The following is an 11,953-nucleotide window of genomic DNA, read 5'->3' as shown; positions in this document are numbered from 1 at the left end:
ATACAGAGAGGAAGATCTTCTGTCCAATAATTTATTCCCCAAGCAGCTCCGATGGCTGGAGCTGAGCCAATACGAAGCCAACTGCCAAGGAGACCATGGGGAATTGGACTGTCCTTGTAGGCCAAGAACTCTGAGGTCATCCGCTCCCTTTCGGATCTCCCACATGGGATGGAAGATGCCCAGATCCTTCCTCGCAGAATCCAAGGTCATCGGAACAATAGCCGGGAGCCCTGAGCAGACCTCAGAAACAGCCCCATCCCTTCTTGAAGCAGGTGGCTCTGAGACCCAGCTCCGCCCCCAATCAGCTCCAGAGGCAGCAGGTGGCAGCTCAAGGGCTTGGGCTCCTGCCGCCCATGGAGGACCCTGGACTGAGTTCCAGTTCCCTGGCTTCAGCTGATTCCAGCCTGGGTTGTTGTGGGCATCTGGGGAGTGAGCCAGCAGATGGGAGATCTGTCTCTCTGTCTCTCAAATAAGTAATTTTTAAAATTAACAAATTCTCAGGGAAGGATTCCTGACTGGGAGGACTCCTTGTATGGCCCAGGATCCACATATAAGGGAGGTTTTCAAAGAATTCGTGAAAAACATATATTATGAAAACTGCGTATATTTCAACACATATTTTTCAGGCCCAGTGTGACAGCTCAGTGGCTAATCCTCACATTGCTACCACCGGGGATCCCATGGCCTACTGGCTAAATCCTCACCTTGCATTCGCTGGGATTCCATATGGGTGCTGGTTCGTGTCCCAGGTGCTCTATTTCCCATCAAACTCCCTGCCTGTGGCCTGGAAAAGCAGTAGAGGACGGCCCAAGGCCTTGGGACCCTGCACCTGCATGGGAGACCCAGAAGAAGTTCCTGGTTCCTGGCTTTGGACTGGCTCAGGTGTGGCCGTTGCGGCCACTTGGGGAGTGAACCAGTAGATGGAAGATCTTTCTCTATGTCTTTCCTTCTCTGTAAATCTTCCTTTTAATAAAAATAAAAGTTTCAAAAAATAACAGAAACAGGTTGCTAAAAGGCATCTGACTCCTAAGCAGTGTCTATGGAGTTACAGAGGAAAGAGGCCAACGAGAGAATCCAAAAAAGAAGCCTGGTGGGGGAGTGGAGGGACACGCAGGACAAGGACTGGGAGGCGGCAGTCTCTCTCTCACACACACACACACACACGCACACACACACACACGCCACTGAACTCAGAACATGCAGAGCTGAGCTGATGAAATTACTGTCTGTTTTAGAAGCTTACACTTGAAAGAAACAAGGGGAAGATTTAGTAGTGGAATCCTTGGTAATAACTTAGTCAAAGGCTTGTAGTGATGCAATCCACTGTGCGCGCCCTCCCCGGACGTCAGGCAGCTGGCAGTCCCGGGGGCTCCTGTCCAGAGGGAGACAAGCTGCTGCTGAGACAATGGGGCTGCCGTCATTTGCTGGTTGGCTGGTCGTGGTGCATTTCCGGCGTGTAAGTCAGGAGGACAATCATGACCCAGAGGTGAAGCAAAGCCTAAGGAAAGGAGAAAGAGATACATTTGTGGCTTAGCCAAACAGGGCCGGTGCACTGCGGGCAGGCCCAGCCTGCGCACCCTCCGTGGGAGGCACGGGAGGGTCTCTGTGCACGGTCACTGGCGGACCCACCAAGGAACGAAAGGGAACACTCGAGGAAGACAATTGTTCTCTGTCTAGAGTGCTCAGGGAGAGGCGGCCCGAACCTGCCTGCACTCACACACACACGTGTGGGGGCATGAATGACCTACCAGGTGACTATAATGAAGAGTAGAGAGCTTGGTTAAAAGTGCTAGGTATGGGCCCAGCGGCGTGGCCTAGAGGCTAAAGTCCTCGCCCTGAACACCCCCGGATCCCACATGGGCACCGGTTCTAATCCCAGCAGCTCCACTTCCCATCCAGCTCCCTGCTTGTGGCCTGGGAAAGCAGTCGAGGACGGCCCAATGCTTTGGGACCCTGCACCCACGTGGGAGACCTGGAAGAGGTTCCAGGTTCCCGGCTTTGGATCGGCTAAACTCTGGCCATTGCGGCTCACTTGGAGAGTGAATCATCAGATGGAAGATCTTCCTCTCTGTCTCTCCTCCTCTCTGTATATCTGACTTTGTAATAAAATAAATCTTAAAAAAAAAGAAAATGTTCTTCTCAGATGACAGTGTGTTATGTTAAAAAAAAAAAAAAGTGCTAGGTATACAAGAAACCGGTAGGCAAGGCATTGACAACAGTTCTGAGGGCTGGCGCTGTGGTGCAGTAGCTTAAACTCTGCCTGCAGAGCCAGCATCCCATATGAGCCCTGGTTCATGTCCTGGCTGCTCCACCTGTGATCCAGTCCCCTGCTAATATGCCTGGGAAAGCAGCAGAGCATGGCCCGAGTGCTTTGGGTCCCTGCACCCACATGGGAGACCCAGAAGAGTCCCTGGCTCCTGGCTTCGGGCTGGTCCAGTTCCAGTTGTTGAGACCATCTGGGGAGTGAACCAGCAGGAAGATTTTTCTGTAAATCTGCCTTTTAAATAAAAATAAGTTCTTAAAAGAATAGTTGTGATTGGTGTTTTTTTAGGGCACTAGAATCAATGATCACCAGCGGCCCAGAAGTCAAAAACTGATGCTTCCGAAATTTCGTGCTGTCGATTCCGCACAAAGCGCAAACAGAGCCACTCTACGTGTGCACTTATAACAGAAGCCCTTTTTACAACCGGTGTTTCGAAAACCTTTAACCAAGATTTGGGGAAGGGGAGCTGGGGAGCTCTTTTTGCTGGGAGCCGTACGTCGGGGTGTCAGAGGATGACTGGGGCCCCACAGGTGCCCCACAGTGCTCTCATGGCAACACTCCACGTCTCCCACTGACAGAAGGAATCCCCCACACTGGCCCCTCTGCAGGGGGGAAGATACTCTGAATCTTGACAGTCACCCCCTTCTTTTTTATATATATTTATTTGTATTTGAAAGGTAGACTTACAGAGAGAAGGAGAGACAGAGACCCTCCATCTCCATCTCAGACAAATGGTCAAAGAGCCAGAGCTCAACCAAGCCTCCTCCAGGTCTCTCACATGGGTGCAGGGGCCCAAGGACTTGAGCCACTTGCCACTACCTTCCCAGGCACATTAGCAGGGAGTTGGATTGAAGCAGAGCAGTCGGGACCTGAATTGGTGCCCATATGGGATCCCAGAGCTACAGGTGGAAGACTAACCAACTGAGTAATCACGCCAGTCCCGGACACTCCCTTCTATCTAAAGGGATAACTCCTCCCTCTAGTGGATGATGAGGGTACTTCTTTTTCAGAAGGCTCTTCAAGAAAACAGCCCAGGGACTGTGGCACTTGGGCTCAATTGCCTAATCCTCCACCTCCAAGCGCTGGGATCCCATATGGATCCCAGTTTGGACACGAGTTTGTGTCCCGGTTGCTCCACTTCCCATCCAACTCCCTCCTTGTGGCCTGGGAAAGCAGTCGAGGATGGCCCAAAGCCCTGGGACCCTGCACCTTCATGGGAGACCCGGAAGGAGCTCCTGGCTCCTGGTTTCAGATTGCACTTTTCTCTCCTTTTTCTACCCTAGACACAAAGAACTGTTATCTACTTTCAGAATTCTTGAACATCAACAGTGAGCTCCCTTACTCCCCTTCCAAATGGACTGCCCGGCTGTTGGTGAGGCCACAGGGGAGCTGAGCGGGTGCAGAGCTGGGCACGCAGGCACTTACCATGTAGATGATGACGAACACGCGGGCAGTGGGGTACCTCCGCAGGAAGATGCCCAGGCGGATGCTGCGCAGGTGGCCGCGGGGAGAGAAGAAGAGAGTCAGACGCCACACAGCCTCCCCAGGGGCTGCTTCGACGCTAGATACTCCCCCCACTCAACTACCACAGGAGCTCTGGCAAAGTGTGCTTTTTCTAGAACGCTGTCAAGTGCTAACTTGAAACAATCATGTGGACATGTTGGAGGGATTGGCAAAGCCCTTCCTCATGGCTGGAGAAACGCGGGGCGGCTCTGGGCAGCGAGAGAGAAGCGGGTGCAGGTCCCGACCTCACGGCCACGCCGCTTGGTGACGTGTTTCTTCCCACTGAGCCCGGACAGCGCACGAGGAAATGCACCTTCTGCTGCTTTCACCGCGGCTGACGCAGGCCTGCCTCACACGTGGGCTCTCCAGCTGCAAACTGGGCCGTGTGGTGAGCACACGACTGCCTCACACGTGGGGTCTCCAGCTGCAAACTGGGCCGTATGGTGAACACACGACTGCCCGACACACAGAGCACGTGCGCGCATCTTGGATCGGGAGCGACAGGGGTCTCAGTGTCTCACCTCCAGCTGCTGAACACCACGGTTCTGATGCCCGGCGGTAATAAAGATTCCTGCTCTGTGCTAGTTCATTACAACCTTGCTGAATTACAAACCCCAGAAAGAAGAGGGGTACAGCAGGTTGTTTAAACATGGACTCTATCAAGGGTTCATGTAAACTGTTCAAATACTTTCATGATAAGGAAAATGCTTGCCAACTTAGAAATGCATTATATAAACACACATAATGATTACACTATTTATGATTTGTGTGGTATCTATAAAGGATACAGTAGGGCCTGGCGTGGTGGCCTAGTGGCTAAAGTCCTCACCTTGAACACACCAGGAACCCATATGGGCGCGGGTTCTAATCCCGGGAGCCTTTCTTCCCATCCAGCTCCCTGCTTGTGGCCTGGGAGAGCAGTCGAGGACGGCTCAAAGCCTTGGGAGCCTGCACCCGCGTGGGAGACCTGGAAGAGACTTTGGGATGCTGGCTTTGGATCGGCTAAACTCTGGCCGTTGTGGTCAGTTGAGGAGTGAACCAGTGGAAGGATGATCTTCCTCTCTGTCTCTTCTCTGTGTATATCTGACTTCCCAGTAAAAAGAAATAAATCTTTAAAAAAAAAAAAACATGTAAAAAACACTTGGGTAGCGAGGGGATACAGAAACCCCCTTTTTGCCCTAATATAAGATCAATTTCCTTTACTCCAACAGTACTACTCTGAAATGTTAATTCCAGGGAAGGGTTCTTGCACGTTTCCTCTTCAAATGCAGTCTGTGCATGAGCTTTAGGGAACTCAGCGAGGGTGTCCCCTAGGCACTGCAGACGCGTGCAGGGAATTGATATTCTGGGTCTCTGCCTTCTCTGAGATCACACCAGAGCCAAAGATAATGTAGCCTGGAAAGGGTCACTCAAGACTCTTGGGTGAAAAATCAGGTGCCCTCTTGAAAAACCAAATTCAGACATTCATGGCTGCTGTCGGGACAGCATGCCCAGGGTGTGCCTTTGTGCTCTGGTTGCGCTTTAACTGTACCATCCTGGGTGCTTCCAACCATGTCATCTGGGTAAGAGGTGGCCTGTCTACTTGTCCCGAATGTAAGACGATTTTGAAAACAAAAAATTCAGTATTCAACAATTGGAAGAAGCAATAAAGCTATTCATAAAAATATTTAAAGGATATGGGAACACATCTGGTTAAATACTGTTTTTCATATATGTGCATACATGCATATGTATGTGTGTTTATTAAAGAGGAAGAGAGAGAGACAGAGACAGAAAGCCAGGCTGATCCGGATTGACCGGGTCTCAGGCCAGCTTCTGCGTCCACCCGTACAAAGTGAGGAAGAATGGAGGTCCCTGAGTTGTGGGGGTCACCTCGACCAGCCTACGGTTATGCAAGTTGTGCTAGTATGCACAAGGCCTAGGTCTGTGGCACACTGCGGGAGGGCCTGGCATGGGACATGAGGCTGGGGATGGAACCTACCAGGCATGGGAATAGTGTGTGCATAGGCTGATAGGTGACAGACTGAAACGGACCCTGGTACATGTGAAGTTTCCTGGGGGACTCTCCAACTGGACCACTGGAGTCAAAACTCTGGCCATGGGGAGAATCATAGAATTTGTGGTCCAGCTTTGTAATGCACATATGAGGGCTAGGCCTCCTCGGTTGCTGATGCCTATGCAGTGGACAGCATGCCCACATATATAAGGGGACATGACAGCCAGCTCATTTGGGCCTGCAGAGGACATCAAATGCCATGTAATAAGATGGAAAGCAGAACAGGTTGGACAACTCTCCTGGCCACACTTCGGCAGCAAGTGTCTGGTGGACGCACTGGGTGGACTCTTGTCAGCCAATGCGCAGGGGAGATGCTGTTTACCAAAGGATTCTCAGGGCTGGGGGTTAACATGCTGCTTGGGATGTCTGGGCCCACATCAGAGTGCCTGGGTTCAAACCCTGCCTCACCCCTGACTGTAGTTCCCTACCAATACACGCTCTAGAAGTACCAGAGGATGGCTCAAGTACTTGGTCACTGGCACCCACAAGGAGACCCAGGGGGATCTTGACTGGAGCTTCAGCCTGACCCCATCTCCACATGTTGCTGGCATTTGGGGGGATGAGGGAAAGCCAGTGAATGGAAGATCTCTCACTGCTTCTGTCTTTTCTCTGTCTCATTGCATTTCAAGACAAAAATAAACCAATAAAAAGAATCCCTCTTCCTGTTTCCACCAGGCTCTGGCTGGCCTGAGGGCCCATTGCCCTCTAGTGGTGTATAGATGAATAACTACGGTTGGCAGGGGAGCGGCCCATCTCCCTGGATGCCTTTTAACAGGTAATGATTTCCCTGCCTGTGTACGTACTTGTGTGTGTGTGAACCTCCACAGTATTTCAACGAACATTTTATTTAGGTAGAGCTTTAGCTTTACAGAGGCTCCGTGCTTTCCTCTTTTAATTACTCTACAGTACACTTCCTGTGTACTCAACTTCCCCTATAGTCAATGTGTTACCTGGCCACGGTGTACATACCACCTCCAGGAAGCTGACACAGAAACATTGCTATGAATTCAACTCCTTAGTGTTTCTGGGTCTCACTTTCCCATTAATGCCGACTGTTCCAGGATCCGGTCCCCCTCGATTCATCACTCTTAAGTTTAGGGTTTCTTGGTTTTTTTTTTTTTTTCTACAATCTCAGTACAGTAGTATTGGCCACTCCTGGCCAGGTACTTTGCACAATATCCCTCGCACTGGGCTTTTCTGGCTTCTTTCTCAGTGATGAATCTGGAGTTAGGGGTTTTAAGGTGAAACGTATTCACCTTCTCACCCTTCATGAGGTGTGCTGTCAGCATGATTCACCAGTACCTGTTGTGCTTCTCCGCTCAGAGCTCACTGTGTCCCCTCTGCAGTGCCCTCGTCTGGGAGTCACTAAGTTGCCAGCTCCAGGCCCTTTTCGGAGGGAAAGGAAATGCACAGCCCTGGTTGGGGAGTCCCCCTAAGTTATCCGAAATGAAATTCTTCAGGAAGAAAGGTCTGTCTCTTCGCCTATACTTCTTTATTGCTGTTTGTTTATATCAGCAAGAACTCACAGGTATTTGCTTTACACTGTGACTGCGGTGGCTTTTGCCTTTAAGAACTTTCAAGCTGGCTCCTGTGGTCACAGCAGGCTGGCAGAGAGAGGCCGAGATGTCCTGGTCTGCTGGTGCTGTGAGGAGCTTTCGCTGCTGCCGCCCAGGGTGTGCGCTGACAGGAAGCTAGAATCGGAAGCAAACCCCTCGATAGGAGACGCAGGTGTTCCAGGCAGTATCCTGACAGTGGTGCTCAACACCCACCCTGCGCCCCTGCTTTAACAATTACGTGCTGTTCATGAGATGTGTGTTATCGGAAAAGTTCTACAAAACAAAAATGTGCACGGAATCTTTCTGAGCCTCAGGCTTCGCCTCCGTGAAACACGGGAAATGATGGTCTGTTCCTGACAGGCTTCATGAGGCCCTGGGCATAGCCACACAGAATAGATGGAGTATTCTGGAAATAGCCAGCAGTTGCTTCTCTGTGCTTCAGCCTCACCAGTAAACGGGGGAGAGGTAAGACACGGGCTACTGTGGGATCAAATGTGTCCAATGGTGCTCAGTGTCTGGCCAACACCAGTACCCAACACCAGCCACTGCTGTGGCCCCTGAGTGGGTCTGCAAGGCAGAGATCCCGCCCTTTGTGTGTACACACTCATACATCAGCTGAACACACTAGAGCTGCTTCCAACGAATGATTGACCTGTGTGATGGGAACTTGTAAGCTCTGAATGGTGACACAAACAGAACAGAAGCAGACTGGGGCCAGTGCCGTGACATTCTCTGGCAAGCTTCTGCATTTTTTCCACCAGCATCCCGTAAGGGCACCTGTTTGACTCCTGGCTGCTCCACTTCCATTCCAGTTCCCTGTGTATGGCCTAGGAAAGCAGCAAAAGATGGTTCAAGTCCTTGGGCCCTTTACCCATATGGGAGATCAGGAAGACCCTCCTGGCTCCTGCCTTTGGATAGGCTCAGGTACGGCCACTGTGGCCATTTAGGGAAAGAAGTAGCCGAACTCCTTTTTTTCTTTGTCTCTTCTCCCTGTAACTCTTCCTTTCAAATAAAAATAAATCTTTAAAACAAAACAAACAAACCATGAAGCAAGAGCAAACTCATCTTTTTTTTTTTTTTTTTGCAAAGTCAGATATACAGAGAGAAGGACAGAGAGGAAGATCTTCCATCCGATGATTCACTCCCCAAGTGAGCCACAACGGCCGGTGCGCGCCGATCCGAAGCCGGGAACCAGGAACCTCTTCCGGGTCTCCCGCGCGGGTGCAGGGTCCCAAAGCACTGGGCCGTCCTCGACTGCTTTCCCAGGCCACAAGCAGGGAGCTGGATGGGAAGTGGGGCCATCAGGATTAGAACCGGCGCCCATATGGGATCCCAGTGCATTCAAGGAGAGGACTTAAGCTGCTAGGTCACCATACCAGGCCCAGACTCACATCTTTTAATTTATCCTGAGCCCATGCCATCATCTTCCACTATGGAGAGCAGGGAAAGTTAAATGAACGCAGTCATGACATTCTGTCCTAGCAGGAACATACTAAGTTTTTGAATCTAAAATGGAAGTTGCACATTCCAATTAGGTTCTTTTATTAGACTTTATCCTACATTTCAGCAACTTTCCAACTTTCCTCATGCCATCACTTCTATTCTTTTTCCGAAAATTTTTATCTATTTCAAAGGCAGAGACAGAGACACAACCCTCCCATCTGCTGGTTTGCTCCTCAAATGCCTGCCACAGCAAGGGCTGGGCCAGGCCACAGCCAGGAGCCCCGACTGCCCACGTGGAGCGAGGCGTCCCACTGTTTGTTCTTTCACCTGCTAAGCAGGTGTGCCTGAGAAGGAAGTTGCAATAGGGAGCAGAACCAGGACTTGAACCGAGTACTCTAGTAGGGGATGTGTGTGCTCCAAGCTGAGCCTTAAGTGCTGCACCCATAATACACCCCACTTCCATTCCTTTTACAGAGTACCCTCCCGGCTGCCCTGGGACCCTCTGGGTTCTCTTCTTTTCCCCTGCTAGCAGGTGTGGTCTGTGGCGGAGCTCTGCTGCTTTGGAGCACACGGGGATGGAACACAGTCCACACCTTCCCATGGCAGGCTCTGGGTAGAGTGGCCCTCAGGGTTGGTGACAATGAAGGCCCTGGAGTAAGACAGAGGACAGGTGGGCCCGGTGCAGTTGCCTAATGGCTGAAGTCCTTGCCTTGCATGCATTGGGATCTCATATGGGCACCGGTTCTAATCCCAGTGACCTCGTTTTTCATATAGCTCCCTGCTTGTGGCCTGGGAAAGCAGTAGAGGACAGCCCAAAGCCTTGGGACCCTGCACCCATGTGGGAGACCTGGAGGAGCTCCTGGCTTCAGATCAGCTGAGCACCGACCATTGCAGCCCTATGTGGAATGAATCATTGGACAGAAGATCTTCTTCTCCGTCTCTCCTCCTCTCTGTATATCTGAATTTCCAATAAAAATAAACAAATCTTAGGACAGGGGTCTGGCCCAGCTACTCACAGAGCTGTTTTACCTTGAGCAAGTTTTTCCTAATCTGTGCATTTTCACACATGTGCTTCTGAGTTTTCCTTTGACAGAATTTTAATGAGAGGATGATGGGAGAAAGTGTCCTGACACGCTCTCTGTCTGGTGTGCCCTGGCGCGCCCGTCATGTCTTCCTGCACTTCTCCAAGCTCGCCATGCTGACACGTCTGCACCTGCTGCGTGTACTACTTGGGAAGCATCTCATTTCACTTCATGGTTTTATTGCTTCAGAAGACTCCTCCTGCCACGTCACTCAGCTGACTTCCTGCTCATGGGCTGCAAGAGGAAGAAGGCCAAAGAACTGTGTGGGGGGGAACTCGGTGATTTCCAGACCCAGGCTTAAGGAACCCTTTGTTCCAATGACATCTTGCTTGGCACCTGATACAAGCAAAAACAGGCAAGTTCCTTTTACTATCCATTTTTAGTTTTATAACTTCACAGTTACAATTTTTCAGTTATAATTTTTATAGTATTATGCAAATGGTTTAAGAACTACAGACATTAGCTAAACATATAAAAAATGTAGGGCTAAAGATGGCAGTTGCAAATCTATCAATCTCAGTACTCAATTCTGTATTTTTAAAAATGAATGACAGAGAGCAGAGCGGAAGGTGAGAGAGAGGGAAAAGGAGAGAGAAACACAGGTCTCCCATCACTGGTTCACTCCCCAAATGCTCCTGACAGTCAGTCCTGGGCCAGACCAGACTAAGCCAGCGGCCAGGAACTCCAGCAGGGTCTCCCATCTAGGCGACAGGAACCCAAGTACCTGAGCCATCGTCTGCTGCCTCCCAGGCACATTAACAGGAAGCAGGATTGAAGCGGACTAGCCACAACCTGAACTGACACTGTGATGTGGAATGGGGGTGTCGCAAGCTGTGGGGTAACCTGTAGTACCACAACATCTGCCCTCTATCTGCCTTTTTCTCTGATTAAACAAAACCCAGGTCTGAGTTATGCAGAAAATAATATATATATTTATTTTTTTAAAATTTTTATTGGAAAGGCAGATATACATAGAGGAGGAAAGACAGACAGGAAGATCTTCCATCCAATGATTCACTCCCCAAGTGAGCGCAATGGCCGGTGCTGTGCCGATCCAAAGCCAGGAACCTGAAACCTCCTCCAGGTCTCCCACATGCGGGTGCAGGAACCCAAGGCTTTGGGTTGTCCTCGACTGCTTTCCCAGGCCACAAGCAGGGAGCTGGAGGGGAAGTGGAGCTGCCGGGATTAGAACCGGCACCCATATGGGATACTGGCGCATTCAGGGCGAGGACTTTAGCCGCTAGGCCACGCCGCCGGGCCCAATAATATATATTTTAAATAAAGATTTACTTACTTATCTGAAAACCAGAAAAGAGAGCGAGAAATCTTTCATATACTGGTTCACTCTCCAAATGGCACCAATGGCCAGAGCTGAGTGGATCTGAAGCCAGGAGCCAAGAGCGTCTCCCAGGTCTCCCAAGTGGATGCAAGGGCCCAGGCACTTGGACCATACCATCTTCTGCTGCTTTCCCAGGCACACTGGCAGGGAGCTGGATTGGAGGTGGAGCAGCCATGACTTGAGCTGATACCCATATGGAATGCCAGTGCCATGGGCATGGCTTTACCTGATATGCCATGATGCCAGCCCCCTTAACATATTAACCGCTGATGGTCACCATCAAATATGGGGCAATACACACCTCAAAACTACGGATTGCACAAGATCAAATGTGATAGGCCATATGTGCACCTGTTACCAAGCTAGCCAACTTCTTAATGAGCTCTGGGCAGAATAACCATCTATGCCTTGTCTGACCCTGGCGGCTACTGCACACATGTGAGTGATAACAATGTTGTATGACCGAAAATAAATCATAGCAGTGACTATAGGTTATCAGTGTAGAACTACTTTCCTAGTCAATGAGCTTAAAGGACAAGGGCTCAGACTGAGAACGGCACAAAAGTGTGACTTGGTACCACAAGGCAGAAGATGGCTGGAGGTCCGTGCGTCATAGGTTCGGTCTCCGTTCCAGCTGCCTGCAGGGCGCTCGCTTCCGGGCCAGGCCAGGTGGCCGGCAGGGCGCCCTGACGTCACGAGGGGGCGGGCCCT

General features: G+C 50.7%; 1 non-coding gene across 1 annotated transcript; it reads right to left on the bottom strand.

Moving 5' to 3' along the window:
- Nucleotides 1-2,548: 2,548 nt before the first annotated feature.
- On the bottom strand, nucleotides 2,549-2,682 carry LOC131478070 (U11 spliceosomal RNA). Its single transcript, XR_009244288.1, has one exon. It is a non-coding gene; the product is annotated as a U11 spliceosomal RNA (small nuclear RNA).
- Between the last annotated feature and the right edge of the window lie 9,271 nt (nucleotides 2,683-11,953).

The sequence above is a fragment of the Ochotona princeps genome, chromosome 26 (genome assembly GCF_030435755.1).
Source record: "Ochotona princeps isolate mOchPri1 chromosome 26, mOchPri1.hap1, whole genome shotgun sequence".
In the NCBI taxonomy this organism is placed as follows: Eukaryota; Metazoa; Chordata; class Mammalia; order Lagomorpha; family Ochotonidae; genus Ochotona; species Ochotona princeps.
Note: the sequence above shows the minus strand (reverse complement) of the source record. Positions and strands in the feature narration are given on the sequence as shown.